The sequence below is a fragment of the Mauremys mutica genome, chromosome 6 (genome assembly GCF_020497125.1).
Source record: "Mauremys mutica isolate MM-2020 ecotype Southern chromosome 6, ASM2049712v1, whole genome shotgun sequence".
Taxonomy (NCBI): Eukaryota; Metazoa; Chordata; order Testudines; family Geoemydidae; genus Mauremys; species Mauremys mutica.
The window spans coordinates 65,720,225-65,734,701 of NC_059077.1; the positions used below are offsets into that span (position 1 = coordinate 65,720,225).

The 14,477-nt window shown below is 45.6% G+C and overlaps 1 protein-coding gene across 3 annotated transcripts in view; it reads right to left on the reverse strand.

Annotated features, from left to right (window-relative positions):
- PJA2 (praja ring finger ubiquitin ligase 2) overlaps nucleotides 1-7,543 on the reverse strand; it is an 81,084-nt gene extending 73,541 nt beyond the window's left edge. The window contains exon 1 of one of the 3 annotated variants that reach the window (XM_045021335.1): nucleotides 7,512-7,543. The gene's annotated coding sequence lies outside the window, so the exon portion shown is untranslated. Of the gene's footprint in view, nucleotides 1-7,490 lie in introns of all 3 variants that reach the window. The other 2 variants (XM_045021337.1, XM_045021336.1) reach the window with 2 other exon arrangements.
- Between the last annotated feature and the right edge of the window lie 6,934 nt (nucleotides 7,544-14,477).

The following is a 14,477-nucleotide window of genomic DNA, read 5'->3' on the forward strand; positions in this document are numbered from 1 at the left end:
CTAACACATTCCGTTAGTGCCTGGCAGGATTTTGCAGCTTTCATTAGCTTTTTTGGGCGGTTTTTCAGCTCTCATTAGTCTGAGCTGTGAGCAATATGTCCTTGACCGGGGCCAAAAAGAAAAGAATGAGCTGTCTTCGATTAACTCATGCTGTTCTTTTACTTTCCCTGCTTGGCTTCTTTTAAACTGTAAATCCTGTGTCAGAACACCCAGCTGTTGCTGCTCATACCGGAGAAGCATAACGGTTTTCCCGGCACTGTCCCCGGCTCAGACCAGCCAGCGTGGGACGCCTTCTCCGGGCTCCTGCCAAAACAACTAACTTGCTTGTAGGTCCGAACGACCTCCGGGGCCACGGCACGAGCCTCTGCCTGCGCCATGCACTCCAAAGTTTTCCCGTCCAGGGCTCGCTTGCAGCGGAGCACCTCCTCACGTGCCTCTGCCTGCTCACGAGCCTCTGCCTGTGCCATGCACTCCAAAGCTTTCTCGTCCAGGGCTCGCTTCCAGCGGAGCACCTCCTCACGAGCCTCTGCCTGCTCCCCCTCTTTCCACAATGATCCAGCTGGAAGACCTTGCATTTGATTTAACTTATTATAAATGGCCTGCAGCTGTTGACCCTGGCGCTCCATTTTCTTATAAAAGACATTAAACTGGGTAAACTGAATAGGCGTAGTCAAATTGGGATAGACCTGTGATGGCACGTGTCTCACCCGAGCCTCCTTTATTTCCCCGCATTCGTGACACCCCCAGGTCCCGTGGACACGGCATGGCCCGGGAGGGGGTGCATACGGCAAAGCTGTTTTCATAGGCTCGGGCGTATTGGAGGGTAGTGGAACCATAACAGGGGCAACATTATCCAGGTCGGAAGCCAAAGGTATCACCGTGTCCTTGCCACCGAAAAACTCCCTGGCTCCAACCGACAACACAGAAGGCATTTCGGGCGTTGGGCGGAAAAGCTTAAAAAGGGCCGCCTGCACTCCTGCCTCGGCCACGAGAGTTTTTACTATCTTCTTTGTCTTATTCCATACTGGACTCAGGGAAAAGGCTTCCTTATCGCCCTGAGCCACCGACTTCCAAAGCTTGGAGCCTAGCCGCTCCCACACAGTTTTATTAAAAATTGTACTCGGCTTAACAAAAGGTTCCCTTCTCTGTCCCCACCGCAGCAGGCGGGATAACATATCAAAGGGGAGCCTTTCTCCCTGCCGCTTCATAATGTGCAATAAAGGCTTCTGTGTTATCTTTTCTTCAGCTGATACAGCGGTACTCACGTTAGCTGCTCTGCCCTTCTCCACCGCGGCTTATAGCCGCTCTTCTCAGGGCTCAGGTGCGCCTCTCTTTTCGGACGCCCGGGGGCTTCTCCAGCACTCCCCGTCGCGGCTCCCAGCCGCCCGCCTCTGGGCTCAGGCTCCTGGCCGTTCACCTCTGGGCTCAGGCTCCCGATACTATCATCACTCGATACGAATCACGTCGGATAAGCACTCCCCGCCTCTGGGCTCAGGCTCCTGGCCGTTCGCCTCTGGGCTCAGGGCTTCTCCGCCTGGGTCAGGCCACCGACACTTTCATTCGATACGAATCACGTCGGATAAGCACTCCCCGCCTCTGGGCTCAGGCTCCTGGCCGTTCGCCTCTGGGCTCAGGGCTTCTCCGCCTGGGTCAGGCCACCGACACTTTCATTCGATACGAATCACGTCGGGGTCACCATTTGTTGCATCGCAGGCGTGCGTGGACAAAGCTCAGCAGTCAGTATGATTGGAAGCAGAGTCATTTATTTCTCTCCAGCATGCTCTTATATACAATTAAGACCAAGCAATCAAGCAATTGCTAATTGGTTAATAAGGTACACACAGGCACAACTGTAACTTCATTGGGTAATTGTCATTCTGTCCCACTTTCTAATTTATTATCCTGTTTACTGCCTACCAGCAGATAAGAAGTAGCCTCAACCTTGAAACTTGCATGTCAGTTTCTCACACTCTCATGCACAACAATCCCACACCACCCCTCTGATTATCAATCATTTCTAAATGTATGGATGGATAATGTTTAAGAAGTTAAGTATCTAAACCAGAAATTATATTTTTAAGGTATGTAAATTAAGGCCGGTCACCAGAAGGTGATAAACATGCTCCATTTAGGTAGGAGGGAAGAGACCCTTCTCTCCCTCTGGCTGGTCACATGTGTGATATTGTCTGCTTCACAATGGAGGCCCCTCCACAGACAGAGCAGAACGATAATCAAAAGTTTGTGACATCTTCAAGAGAAAAAACTGAAGGAAACACTAATGCAGCAGAGGGGTATCCTGTTTACAAGTAAAGACAATGGATTTTGGGGGCATAACTGGAGGTACTGAGGTACACCCTGGATCCTTCACCTAGGATACTGTCAACGTGTTCTGTCTTAAGAAAGGAGGGTCACAGCTAACTTAGTTAGAACATAAGAATGACCATATTGGGTCAGACCAATGATCCATCTAGATCAGTATCTTGTCTTCCAACAGTGCCCAAAATGCCAGGTGCTTCAGAGGGAATGAACAGAACAGGTAATTATCAAGTGGTCCATTGCCTGTAACCCATTCCCAGCTTCTGGCAAACAGAGGCTAGGGACGCTTCAGAGCATGGTTTTGCTCTGAAAATGCTACAAAGACTTTGGGTGAACTAAACTTCATTAGACAGGAGACGATCTTCTTAATTAAGTCCAGGCTTTAGAATGTGTGTTATGTTTTTTATTTTACAAGTAACCACTTGTTTCCAAATTTTTTATTTGCTACTTCTCAAATCTCTGTATGTTGTCAAATACTTGTTTTCACTATAGACACCTGTAAAAATGTAAGTGTTGTGTGTTAAATGGAGTGGTGATCTGAGGTGTAGCTGGTAAACTGAGGGGTACCATTCCTTTGGGAACAGTGAATCTCTGAACTCAGAGTGTCCAGTGAACCAGCGGCTGGACAATCAAAGGGGACGTTCAGAAGGTTCAGATGCTGGAGCATGCCTATTGCTAACCTGCAGATGGATAACAGAGCCTGCATAAACTAAGAGGTCAGTGAAGTCAAGGAGCTGACACTCTGCAGGCATAGTCACAGCTTCCTCATGCTAAGGGCAGATGATAGCGAGGTACCTCACAATTCTGGGTACTGCTAGGAAGCATCACAGTCTATTATATGTTTATACTGTGCTTAGCACAATGGAGTCCTGGCCTCTAGGTCCTATCACAGTACAAAATAAAGTAATAATAATATTAATTTCTTTCAAGACTACACCAGGCCAAAGCGAAAGGAACAAAGAATCACTCAAAACCACCCTCCCCAGCCCCCCTAAAAAAGACCCACAAGTCAATGAGTACTTCTGATTCCATGCAAAATACTGTATTTATAAAAAGCGATGATGGTGCCAGCCTGAACTGTTGCTACTAATACCCATCAAAGCATTCTCTGAGTTAACCCAGTACACTAGATCAAACACTTTTCAGTTAATATACTGAATTCTTTTTGTGGGAAAATAAAAAAAAAAAAAACAGGTTCTTTTCATGGGAAAACTCCACAACTGACCTAGCACAATAAAACTGGGTCAAAAATGTGCCTTGTTTTGATGTTGATTTGATTTGCCAAATAATGACAAATACTTTCTTCACTGAACTGTTTATGCACTGAATTAGCAAAATAGACAAAAATCAATACCTGTGAAAGAGCTCTATTTAATACAATGTTAACTGTGACATTTTAAGTCAAGAAATCTAAAAGTTATGTTTCCTACAGCAACAATAACTTGGTCACATTGCACATGTGTAGTCATCTCTATCACTTGCACACTATTTGCATTTGCCTTATTATCTCTGCAATATGGCCTCAGTAAACAATTCACTTTCTTGATTCATGTGTGTTGATTTTTAAACATTTACCTTGCATTAACAGTTTTAGGGAAAAACTTCTATACGATCTCTGATTCAAATATATACTTGTATAATCAAGTAAACAAAATGGTTTATATCTGGTGTACTGCATCACAGATATATGAATATTTACACAGCTTATTTTTAAACTATTTTTTCAATCATGTCACTAGTCTTAAATGAACATCAAGTCCATGAAGTACAGAAGTTTTAAAAAGCCATCAGAGCACAAAAATAAAATCTGAAAGTTCTCTTTACTGCTGGGAGGCACCATATCCCCCTCCCCCAAGATGGTCAAATGTAATTTTATCAAATTTAACAAAAGAAATTCACATGCAGCACAATTTCAGCCCCAAAGGTAGCACAGTTTAGGGGGATAAGTGTATATAACACAGTTCAACATTCATACCAGAAAACTGGTGTCTCTGCAGAGACATTAAAAACAGAGCTGCACCTTAAACCCACACAAGTCAGTAAGCCTGAGAGACCTGGCTCCTCTGTGAACTATATAGTATTACATAGATGACATTGTTTCGTTTTCAATTTAGAATTTTTTTAAACATTTTCATCCTTTGAATATGAAGAGATTGTGCAATATATGTATATTTACATTAATGTATAACTCATGTCTGTGAAAACACTTTCAGTTGTATGTGCTCTGATTATATAAGTGTTCAAAATGTTATTTTAAAATATCTTTAATTCAACTATAATTAAGTCACTTAGGGTATGTCTATACAGCAAAGAAAAACCCACGGCTGGTCTGTGCCAGCCAACTGAGGCTTGGGGGGCTAGGGTTGCGGGGGTGTTTCACTGCTGTGCAAACTTCCAGTCTTAGGCTAGTACTCAGGCTCTAGGGCCCTGAGAGGGTCCTAGTGCTCGGGCTGGATCCACCCTAAAAGATCCTAGAGCCAGGGCTCCAGCCTGAGCCCAGAAGTCTACAAAAAATTCACCCCCCTAAGAAACGTAGTTAAGTCAACCTACGCCTCAATACAGACAGAACTAGATCAATGGAAGAATTCTTCCATTGACCCAGTTACCGCCTGGATCTACTAGAGCAATGGTTTTCAACCAGTGGTCTGCAGATCCCTGGGGGGCCGTAGACTATGTCTAAGCAGTCTGTAAAAGGTTGATATTACCATAGAACACTGATTTTCAAACTGTGGTCCGCAAACTATGTATAAAATTTCCAAAGGGGGCTACACCTCCATTCAAATTTTTTTAGGAGTCTGCAGATGAAAAAAAGGTTGAAAACCACTGTACTAAAGCTATTAAAAAAAACTTCACAGCACGAAGCTGCTGGGCCCAACTGCCCCGGGATCCTCCGGAGCCAGCCGTGCTATGCTATGTAGCAATTGTCCCACTTGGCGCTTATAGCATAGACCAGGGGTGGCCAAACTTATTGAGACTCCGAGCTGCATATGACAATCTTCGGAGGTTTGAGAGCCAGGGCATGCCTGTCAGGTCTCAGGGCATTAGCCCTGCTCCTGCTGAAGCCAGGAGCCCCAGCAGGTGCACCCCATGGGACTGAAGCCCCGAGAACGTCCTCCCCACTGGGCAGAAGCCCCTACTCCACCACCCCACTGCAAAGCAGAGGTCCCAAGCCTCCCACCCCCGCACACAAAATCTGGTAGGCGGAGAATGGGGCAGGGCATGGGGGGGGGCTCTGTAAGCTGCTCCTTAATGGTAAAAGAGATGCATGTGGCTCGCAAGCCACAGTTTGGCCACCCCTGGCATAGACATAGCCTATGTATATGTAGACTGTTATCATAAGAATATAAAAATGGCCCTACTGGGTCAGATCAATGGTCCATCTACCCAGTATCCTTTCTTCCAACAGTGGCCAATACCAGGTGCTTCCCAGGGAATGAACAGAACGGCCAGCTAAACCCAGGGTTGTGAGTTCAATCCTTGAGGGGGCCATTTAGGGAACTGGGGTAAAAACCTGTCTGGGGATTGGTCCTGCTTTGAGCAGGGGGTTGGACTAGGTGACTTCCTGAGGTCCCTTCCAACCCTGATATTCTGTAGTCTAGGTAATCATTGAGTGATTCATCCCCTATCACCCATTCCCATCTTCTGGGGAAAAAAAGGCTAGGTATACTTCAGAGCATGGTTTTGCATCCCTGCCCATCCTGGCTAACAGCCATTGATAGACCTATCCTCTATTAATTTATCTAGTTCTTTTTTTAACCCTGTTATAATCTTGGCCTTCACAACATCCTCTGGCAAACAGTTCCACTGGTTGACTATGCATTGTGTGAAGAAATACTTTCTTTTGTTTGTTTTAAACCTGCTGCCTCTCAATTTAATTTGGTGACCCCTCGGTCTTGTATTATCAAGACGAGTAAATAACACTTCCCTGTTGACTTTCTCCACACCAATTATGATTTTATAGTTCTCTATCATATTCTCCTTCCCCCCCCCCCCGCAGCTGTCTCTTTTCTAAGTTGGAACATCTCAGTTTTATTAATCTCTCTCCATATAGAAGTTGTTCCATACCCCTAATCACTTCCGTTGCCCCTTTCTGTACCTTTTCCAATGCCAATATATCTTTTTTCAGACAGGGTGACCACATCTGCACACAGTATTCAACATGTATTGCTTCTATATAAATCCATGGTATGCCCACAAGCCTTCACATTTATGAATGTGCTTCTGCTTATGGCCCCAATCCTGCAGACGTCCAGGTATATTCCATGTGCGGAATGAACTGGATGAACTCAAGGCCCCTTCTAGCCCTATATGTCTATGGTCCTATATTTAACATTACTTGCATGAGCACCCCCATTTGATTAAAGTGACTCTTCACACACCTGAAGTTATGCACACAGGGAAGGGTTTGCAACATGAAGGCCCAGATGTGTTCACTGACTGTGGCCAGGACATCACAACCCAGTGCTTAACTAGTAATGAAAAAGGTGCTGGGACTCAAGTAAAATTTTTTTACATTTAACACTGATGCAGCAAGCCCAGAGGTGCCAGGGTTACGAACTGCCAAGCCTCCAGCTTCCAGGGCTCAGCCTTGGCACACATTAAATTCTGAGCCCACCCCCATGTACCCTGCTCCTCACCACCCTCCCAGGCGCCCCCCTCACACCTATTTCCACTGTATGGGCCACACCTGCCCCGGTGGCTACCACATCCCCCAGGTACCCCACCCCTACTGCCGGGGCCATGCACAGCCCCACCCACCCCCGCGCGCCTCCCAGGCCCTGCTGCCAGCAGCGCTGGCGGATCCCCGCCGGGGCCTGCACAAGCCTGGCGAGGCGCGCAGCCGAGACCCGTCCTCAAGCCCGGGGGAGGCGGCCTGTCCCGAGGGGGCGGCTCCGGCCCAGGCGCTCCCCTCGGGGCCGGGCTGCGCCGCTCCTGCCCCGCACGGGGCACCCGGGCAGAGGGGTCAGACCCCGCGGGGAACCAGGAAGGGACGGGACGGGACGGGTCGCGCCCGCCACAGGCCGGGGCCGGGGCTCCCCCGTGACAGGCCGCGGCACGGAGCCGCTGGGCCCAACCGCGCCGGGATCCTCCCGAGCCAGCCACGCTACCGCGCAGCGGGGGCCGCTGCCCCGAGCCCGCCGTCCGGCCCGGCCCGGCCCGGGCCCTGCACTCACCCCTCCCCGGTCCCGACTCACCCGCCTCCTCCAGGCCGGGCCCTGGCACCAAAGCCTTCCCCCCCCCCGCCGGCCTCAGCGAGAGCCAGCCAGGCCAATCCCGTCCCGCTACACCGCCAGAGCCGGCCAATCCCTGCCCGCGCTGCGGAGACACCAGCCAATCCTTGCGGAGAGGGGGAGGGGATTGGAACCCATGGGCCCGCCCCGCTACTGCCTGCTGTAGGGTTCAGGGGAGGGAAATAAATGAGCTAAGCTACACATACAACTACAGCTCTCGCTGCAGCCACGCGCCTTCACCCAGAGCCACCCTCATCCCAAGAGCTGTGCTGCAGCATCCCCTGGCTTAAAGTGATTTTCATTATACGCAGGGTTTACAGTTTGGTTCAATGGCTCTCAGTACCCCCACTTTAAAAATTGTTCCTATCACGCCTGGCTACAACCCCCCCTCCTCAGAGACACACACATAGAGAGCTGCATTCCGCCCTGGCCCCTCCAGAACTAGCACACAGACACATACAGCAGTTTGTCTGTTTGACCGTGTGCTTGATTGTTTGTTTGAAAAGTGTGAATTGGGAGTGCTTTGTTCCAGGTGGGCCTTGAGTGGGTCTGACTGTTATAAGAAGGCAGTCAGCAGCAAGCCAGCTGAGTGGCAAACAGTGGAGGCTAACAGAGGGAGTTTGCCTGGGGAGAGCCTATTGAGGCTTTTATCTTGCAGGCTTCTGTGAGTTGCTGCAACAGCTGAGGAAGCTCCTAGAAGGAAGAAATTATGGAAGGTGAGTGTTCAGCTGTTGTAACCTGCATAGGTTGTGCCATGTTTGTCTTTCTTCCACAGGACAGGAGCAATTTTGTACAAAAGCTGGTCTCCATATTGTAAAAGAAGGTTCAAGGTTTGGAGAAACAAATATCAACCCTGCATTGCATAAGAGAAAATGAAGATTTCCTGGATAGACATCAGGATATGCTTCTACAGGCACAACGTTCTGAAGAATCGGAGCAGGCTGCGCAGAGGGGACAGAGGGATGGTGAAGAAATTTGGCAGCATGTGACCTCCAGAAGAAGAAGGAGGAGCGTCCATGTACCAGCATTGGAGATACAGGTGGGCAACCGTTTTCATGTTCTCTTCACAGGTACTAATGCGGAGAGTGGACTAGATGATACATCTGAGGGAAGGGAGCAGAAGGAGACTCCACCTATTTGAAGGCATGAGGTGCACTGTCCTAGGGATGGGGGTTTCACGACTGTCACTCCCAAGAGAAGGAGGCGGATGGTGGTGGTCAGGGACTCCCTCTTCAGGGGACTGAGTCATCTATCTGCCGCCGTGCCGAGAAAACCGAAAGGTCTGCTGCTTGCCAGGAGCTAGGATTCACGATGTGACAGAGAGACTGCCGAGACTTATCAAGCCCTCGGATCGCTACCCCTTCCTGCTTCTCCATGTGGGCACCAATGATACTGCCAAGAATGACCTTGAGCAGATCACTGCAGACTACATGGCTCTGGGAAGAAGGATAAAGGAGTTTGAGGTGCAAGTGGTATTCTCGTCCATCCTCCCTGTGCAGGGAAAAGACCTGGATAGAGACAGTCGAACTATAGAAGTTAACAAATGGCTACGCAGGTAGTGTTGGAGAGAAGGCTTTGGATTCTTTGACCATGGGATGGTGTTCCAAGAAGGAGGAGTGCTAGGCAGAGATGGGCTCCACCTAACAAAGAGAGGGAAGAGCATCTTCACAAGCAGGCTGGCTAACCTAGTGAGGAGGGCTTTAAACTAGGTTCACTGGGGGAAGGAGACCAAAGCCCTGAGGTAAGTGGGGAAATGGGATACCGGGAGGAAGCACGAGCAGGAGAGCGCAAGAGGGGAGGACTGCTATCTCAGACTGAGAAAGCGGGACAATCAGCGAGTTATCTTAAGTGCCTATACACAAATGCAAGAAGCCTGGGAAACAAGCAGCGAGAACTAGAAGTCCTGGCACAGTCAAGGAACTATGATGTGATTAGAATAACAGAGACTTGGTGGGATAACTCACATGACTGGAGTACTGTCATGGATGGATATAAACTGTTCAGGAAGGACAGGCAGGGCAGAAAAGGTGGGGGAGTTGCATTGTATGTAAGAGAGGAATATGCCTGCTCAGAGCTCCGGTATGAAACTGCAGAAAAACCTGAGAGTCTCTGGATTAAGTTTAGAAGTGTGAGCAACAAGGGTGGAAGTCTGCTATAAACCACCCAGCCCCAACCCAGGGCCCACTGCTCAGCCCGGGCCTTCATGCCCTCCCATACCCCAACTCCCTGCACCAGCCCAAAGTCCCCTCCTGCACCCTGAACCCCTCATTTCTGGCCCCACCCCAGAGCCCGCACCCCCCGTTAGAACCCTCACCCCAACCCCCTGCCCCAGCCCAGTGAAAGTGAGTGAAGGTGGGGGAGAGCAAGCCATCGAGGGAGGATGAATATAGTGAGTGGGGGGCAGGGCCTCGGGGAAGGGGTGGGGCAGGAGTGGAGCCTCGGGGAAGAGGCGAGGCTATGATATTCAGAGGTTTTGTGCAACTAGGAAGTTGGCAACCCTATGGGGAGAGACAGGCTGAGAGGCACTCCTTACAGCTCTAACCAGGGAGTTGCATCTACCTCTGACAGACATCTGAGGTTTCTGTCTCTTTTACAGTTTGTCAACACTTGTATAGCCTGTCATCTGGTACCACTGAGAACAGTCTGGATCCATCCTCTTTGGAACCCCCTTTCAGGTAGTTGAAAGCAGCTATCAAATTCCCTCCCCCCCTCATTCTTCTCTTCTGCAGACTAAATAATCCCCGTTCCCTCAGCCTCTCCTCATAAGACGTGCTCCAGCCACCTACATGAGTTAGAAGTCTGTAGGCTTGTAGCACCCTAGTCACTGAGGTTGCTGCAGCACAGAGAAGGCTATAGGCTTAACTGGAGTCAATCAGCCTGTTACTGATGTGGTTTAGTGACACTTGGTGGCAATTGTTGGGCTAATGAAGTAATTATCTTAGTAATGTGGAAGAGATATAATTGGGAGGAAGAGGAAGTAAGAGGAATTTTGAGAGTGAGCTGGGTGGAGGAGTGACAAGTTCCTCTTTCTGCATATCTATACTATGTCTTGCAACTTTGGTAACTGAGGATTAAAGATATATGTGGTGGTAAAGGAACAGGCTATGTGTGTTTTTGACTAGGAAACCATGAAAACAAGCTAGGCAGTACTGCTCACAGTATTCCCTGTGACTCTCCCCAGATAGTTTCTTGCATTTCTTGTGCTTAATGCCTGCTATGGATGTCTGGGTTTTTTTGTTTGTTTTTGTTTTGTTTTTTCCCTCTAAATGCAACATATCTGAAGGACACAATCAACTAATTCAGTCTCAATTTTAAAACCCCTGTTTAAAAATAATTAATTACTTTTTAATCTCTTCCCCTTGTTGCAGTTACTGCTGTATCTCTTAACCTGTAAATCCCAGGCATGCAATGCTGGCCTTTAAAAATGAACAGAAAAGATCCTAAATTAAGGTTATGATAACAGCTAAAATGGGGAAGACAGAGTTTGTTGTCACCTTTAGAACATTCACGTGTGAGGCCATTCAGATTTTTTCCTTACCTAAAATAAATTGGGGATATTCTATATCTTATAAGCACAACTAAGAAAATTAATGGTTTCACTAATTAATTGTGAACATAAGCCCTAAACCTAAAATGACATAGGACTAGTTCTTAAACATATATAAAAAAATCTTTTGTCATTAGTTTCAAGACTTTGTACTTTCAATCATGTTCTCATGTAACCACTAGGGTTGTACAAGCCAGAAGTAAATTTGGTCCTTAAATTAATGATTTATTTTTTTACTGAGGAGTACAACTGAGGGAAATGACTGTGGCTACACCATTTTTTACTGAGTGAGAGATAAGTGAGTCAGTGTTCTCTTAAACAGGTTAAGGAAGTCTTTTTTAAAAAAAAGTCAGTGTTTTAGCAACAAGAAGCAGTTTTCCAGTTTGATGTTGACAATTATTTTTTTCATTTGAAAGACCTTGCAAAAGTTTGTTAGTTTCAGTCTTAGAGTTTGAGGTCATGCAAGAGCTGAGTCATGTCTAATATTAATGGTATACTTAGATAGCTACTTTTGTGTTTTATGCATTTACTTTAGTGACTTAATTAAAAAGTAAAGCTTGGAAACATCCTGCCCAGGAGAGAAGAGCTATCCTAGCCAGAAGACAGAATTTTAGCCCAATCCTGTAAAGTCCCACTCCTTCCACCGCTCCTGTCTCCCCCAGCCCCATATCCTCCAGCAGGACAGGAAACCTTCTCCCAAACAAGACATTCTCTCTGGACAGGAGAGAAGAAGCCTCAAAGTGCATAGATTTAAGTACATTCTCTTCTTCTACCTAGAAGATTTGGGGTGGGTGGAATTAGATCTACTTTGCTAACTCTGCCGTGAACTTCTGATGAAAGTGCATGCCAACCAGCTGACCCCTGAAGATTTACCGGTAGTATGTGAGGAGCAGACCAAGATCAGAATGCACCGAAGAACCTTGAATTGATGCACATCTCCCTGGGGAAATTTTCTACCTTCTGAAGCCCTCTACTAGAGCCTGCACCAGTGGAGAGAATCTGTATATCTGGCATATCAGGGCATTTCATGGTCATGCTAGAAACAGGATAGTGATTATATAGGCGGTGTCTCAGACATATTAGTTGATTTGCTGGATACAGAATAATGGCTATATGTTGTAACTGGTTAGTCAATTGTGTTTGTAGAATCTGAGCTAAATTCTGCTCTGTTACCCAAGTGCAGGTCCTCAGTAGAGCCAATGGTGAGGTTTATTTATTTGTGACAGTGAAGTGTCTTCCTCTGCTTTAAGTAAATAGGAGTTGCACTGGTGCAACAGAGCAAATTTTGGACCATGGTATTTAAGAGCTCCAAAAATGTACTGACATCCTTGAACATGTAGCCGATGAAATCTCAAAGATACCTTTTCCTTCCCTTCTTGAATTGATGAAAGGTCTCTCCTCAAAGAAGGCAGAGGTTCTAGTACCTGAGACATTCTTTCAGTTACTGCATGCTGTGGGGAAAAGACTAGCTCCTAAAATGACTAAAAGTAAATATAAAGATATAGAATATTCTTGCAATCTGGCCTTTCAAGCTGTTAGGTATACTAATGGGTCACGTATGACTACAAAGACTATTTTCAAAATAGTCTATTTTGTGGGAGGGGAGGGTTGCATTTATTTATGTCAACATGAGGCTGGTTTTTCACCTCCAGCTGTGGTGGCTCAAACTTCTCTCAACTTCTACTGCTCATTTATTGAAGGCAAGGAATCTCAAATCCAGTGCAGTGACATCATCTTGCAGTTATTTGATTTTTTACAACTCATCACTTCAGCATTTTTTCTCCTGAACTTTAAAATGATTATTTTTAATGGCATTGAACTGAGAACTTTTAACAGACTTAATCTGGGGGAAAAGAAAAGGATGTCAAAATTTCTGCAGGCAAAGGAGTTCCATGCCAATCATACACATTGATAATTCTGTGACTCCTTTGCTTACATTTAATCATTGATATGTTATTTTTATGACAAATTAAAAATCTTGTCAAAAGAAAAATAAAATTAGTGAACCAGTTAAAGGACCTTGTTTCCCCTTCATGAATTATGTATTTATTATTTATATTGTCTATATAGTAAAGATAATTATTCAAAGAGACATTCTGTAATAAGTTGCTGAAGATATCTTCACTTCAGGGGGGATGGAGACAGAAAATGAAATATTACTTTTTTCCTCCAGCTTTTTGTTCATTCTTTTAATTTCAAAAAATGCAAAGAACGCTAGTACCTTTGCAGTGAAAGTTTAAAGATGAAGATGATTTTTCAGAAACATCTGGTAATTCATTTCGGTGCATTAAAAAGTAAATGGATTTAGAAATTGGTGCTACGACTTCCGTGTTTATTTAAATATACATTTATTTAAAAATGGGCATAGAAAGTATTTTCATTAACAAAAGATATGAGAATTCAAAATGCAGACTTTTAAGTTTAATGACATGGATGCTGATTTTTTCACCAATCAAGATGTATCTAAGGATTACAATAGGAATTATCCAACTATTCATCCCCATTCTGTTCCATTTATAGATGCTATAATGTTTTATTGATTTAAGTAGCAAATTAGTTTGCAATATTGCTTAATCTCGAAAGAAAAAAGGCCATTGCTTTTCATATGGCTGCTGTATATAACAACTTGAAAATGTTAAATTGGCCATCAACAAAACTAGCAAGATGCCTTGAGTAGTAGTAGGGTTATCTGTATATTCAAAGATGATATTGATTTTTCTGGAAACATAAATATCCTCCAGGCACTCCTGGTTGTGGATCATACTCTCCAATGTGCAGGATTTCAGGAGAGCATTGATTCAATCTAAAAGTTTTATACAACTTCTACAAGCCTATTCTTTATATCATATTATGTACTGCTAGCTATTCTTTCCTGGCAGAGAGAGAGAGGAACTCATACAAAGTCTGACTCTCATAGCGTCTTATCTTATAATTTTCTGTGACCGGTCAGGTTGTCCCTTCAATCCAAGTCATTTTATAAGGAAACAAAATCCTAATCTCATTTTAAACAATTATTCTAACATGTAAACTGGTCACCGTTCTTTAGGTCTCTTTTTATTGTTTTCCTCCATTTTTTAAATGGTGGTTGGCATCTTCAATAGTCCCACAGCTGGAAACTAAACAGTCCAGGGATGTCTCCATAGCAGCAACATTTCATCTATTTCTGAATAGGAGAAAAATCTGCCAACAGCAATCTCCCATCAATATCAATACTGAGATTCTTCCCATTTATTTACCAAGTATATGGGAGAGTTAGATAGCCAGATCTGTACAAGCATCTGAACCTCTAAGCAGATTAAAAGTGACTACAGCCAGACCAACATGCACCGGAGATTCAGATAACCTGTAGGAGCTCTAACGCAGGGTGTGAATCCCACGGCAAG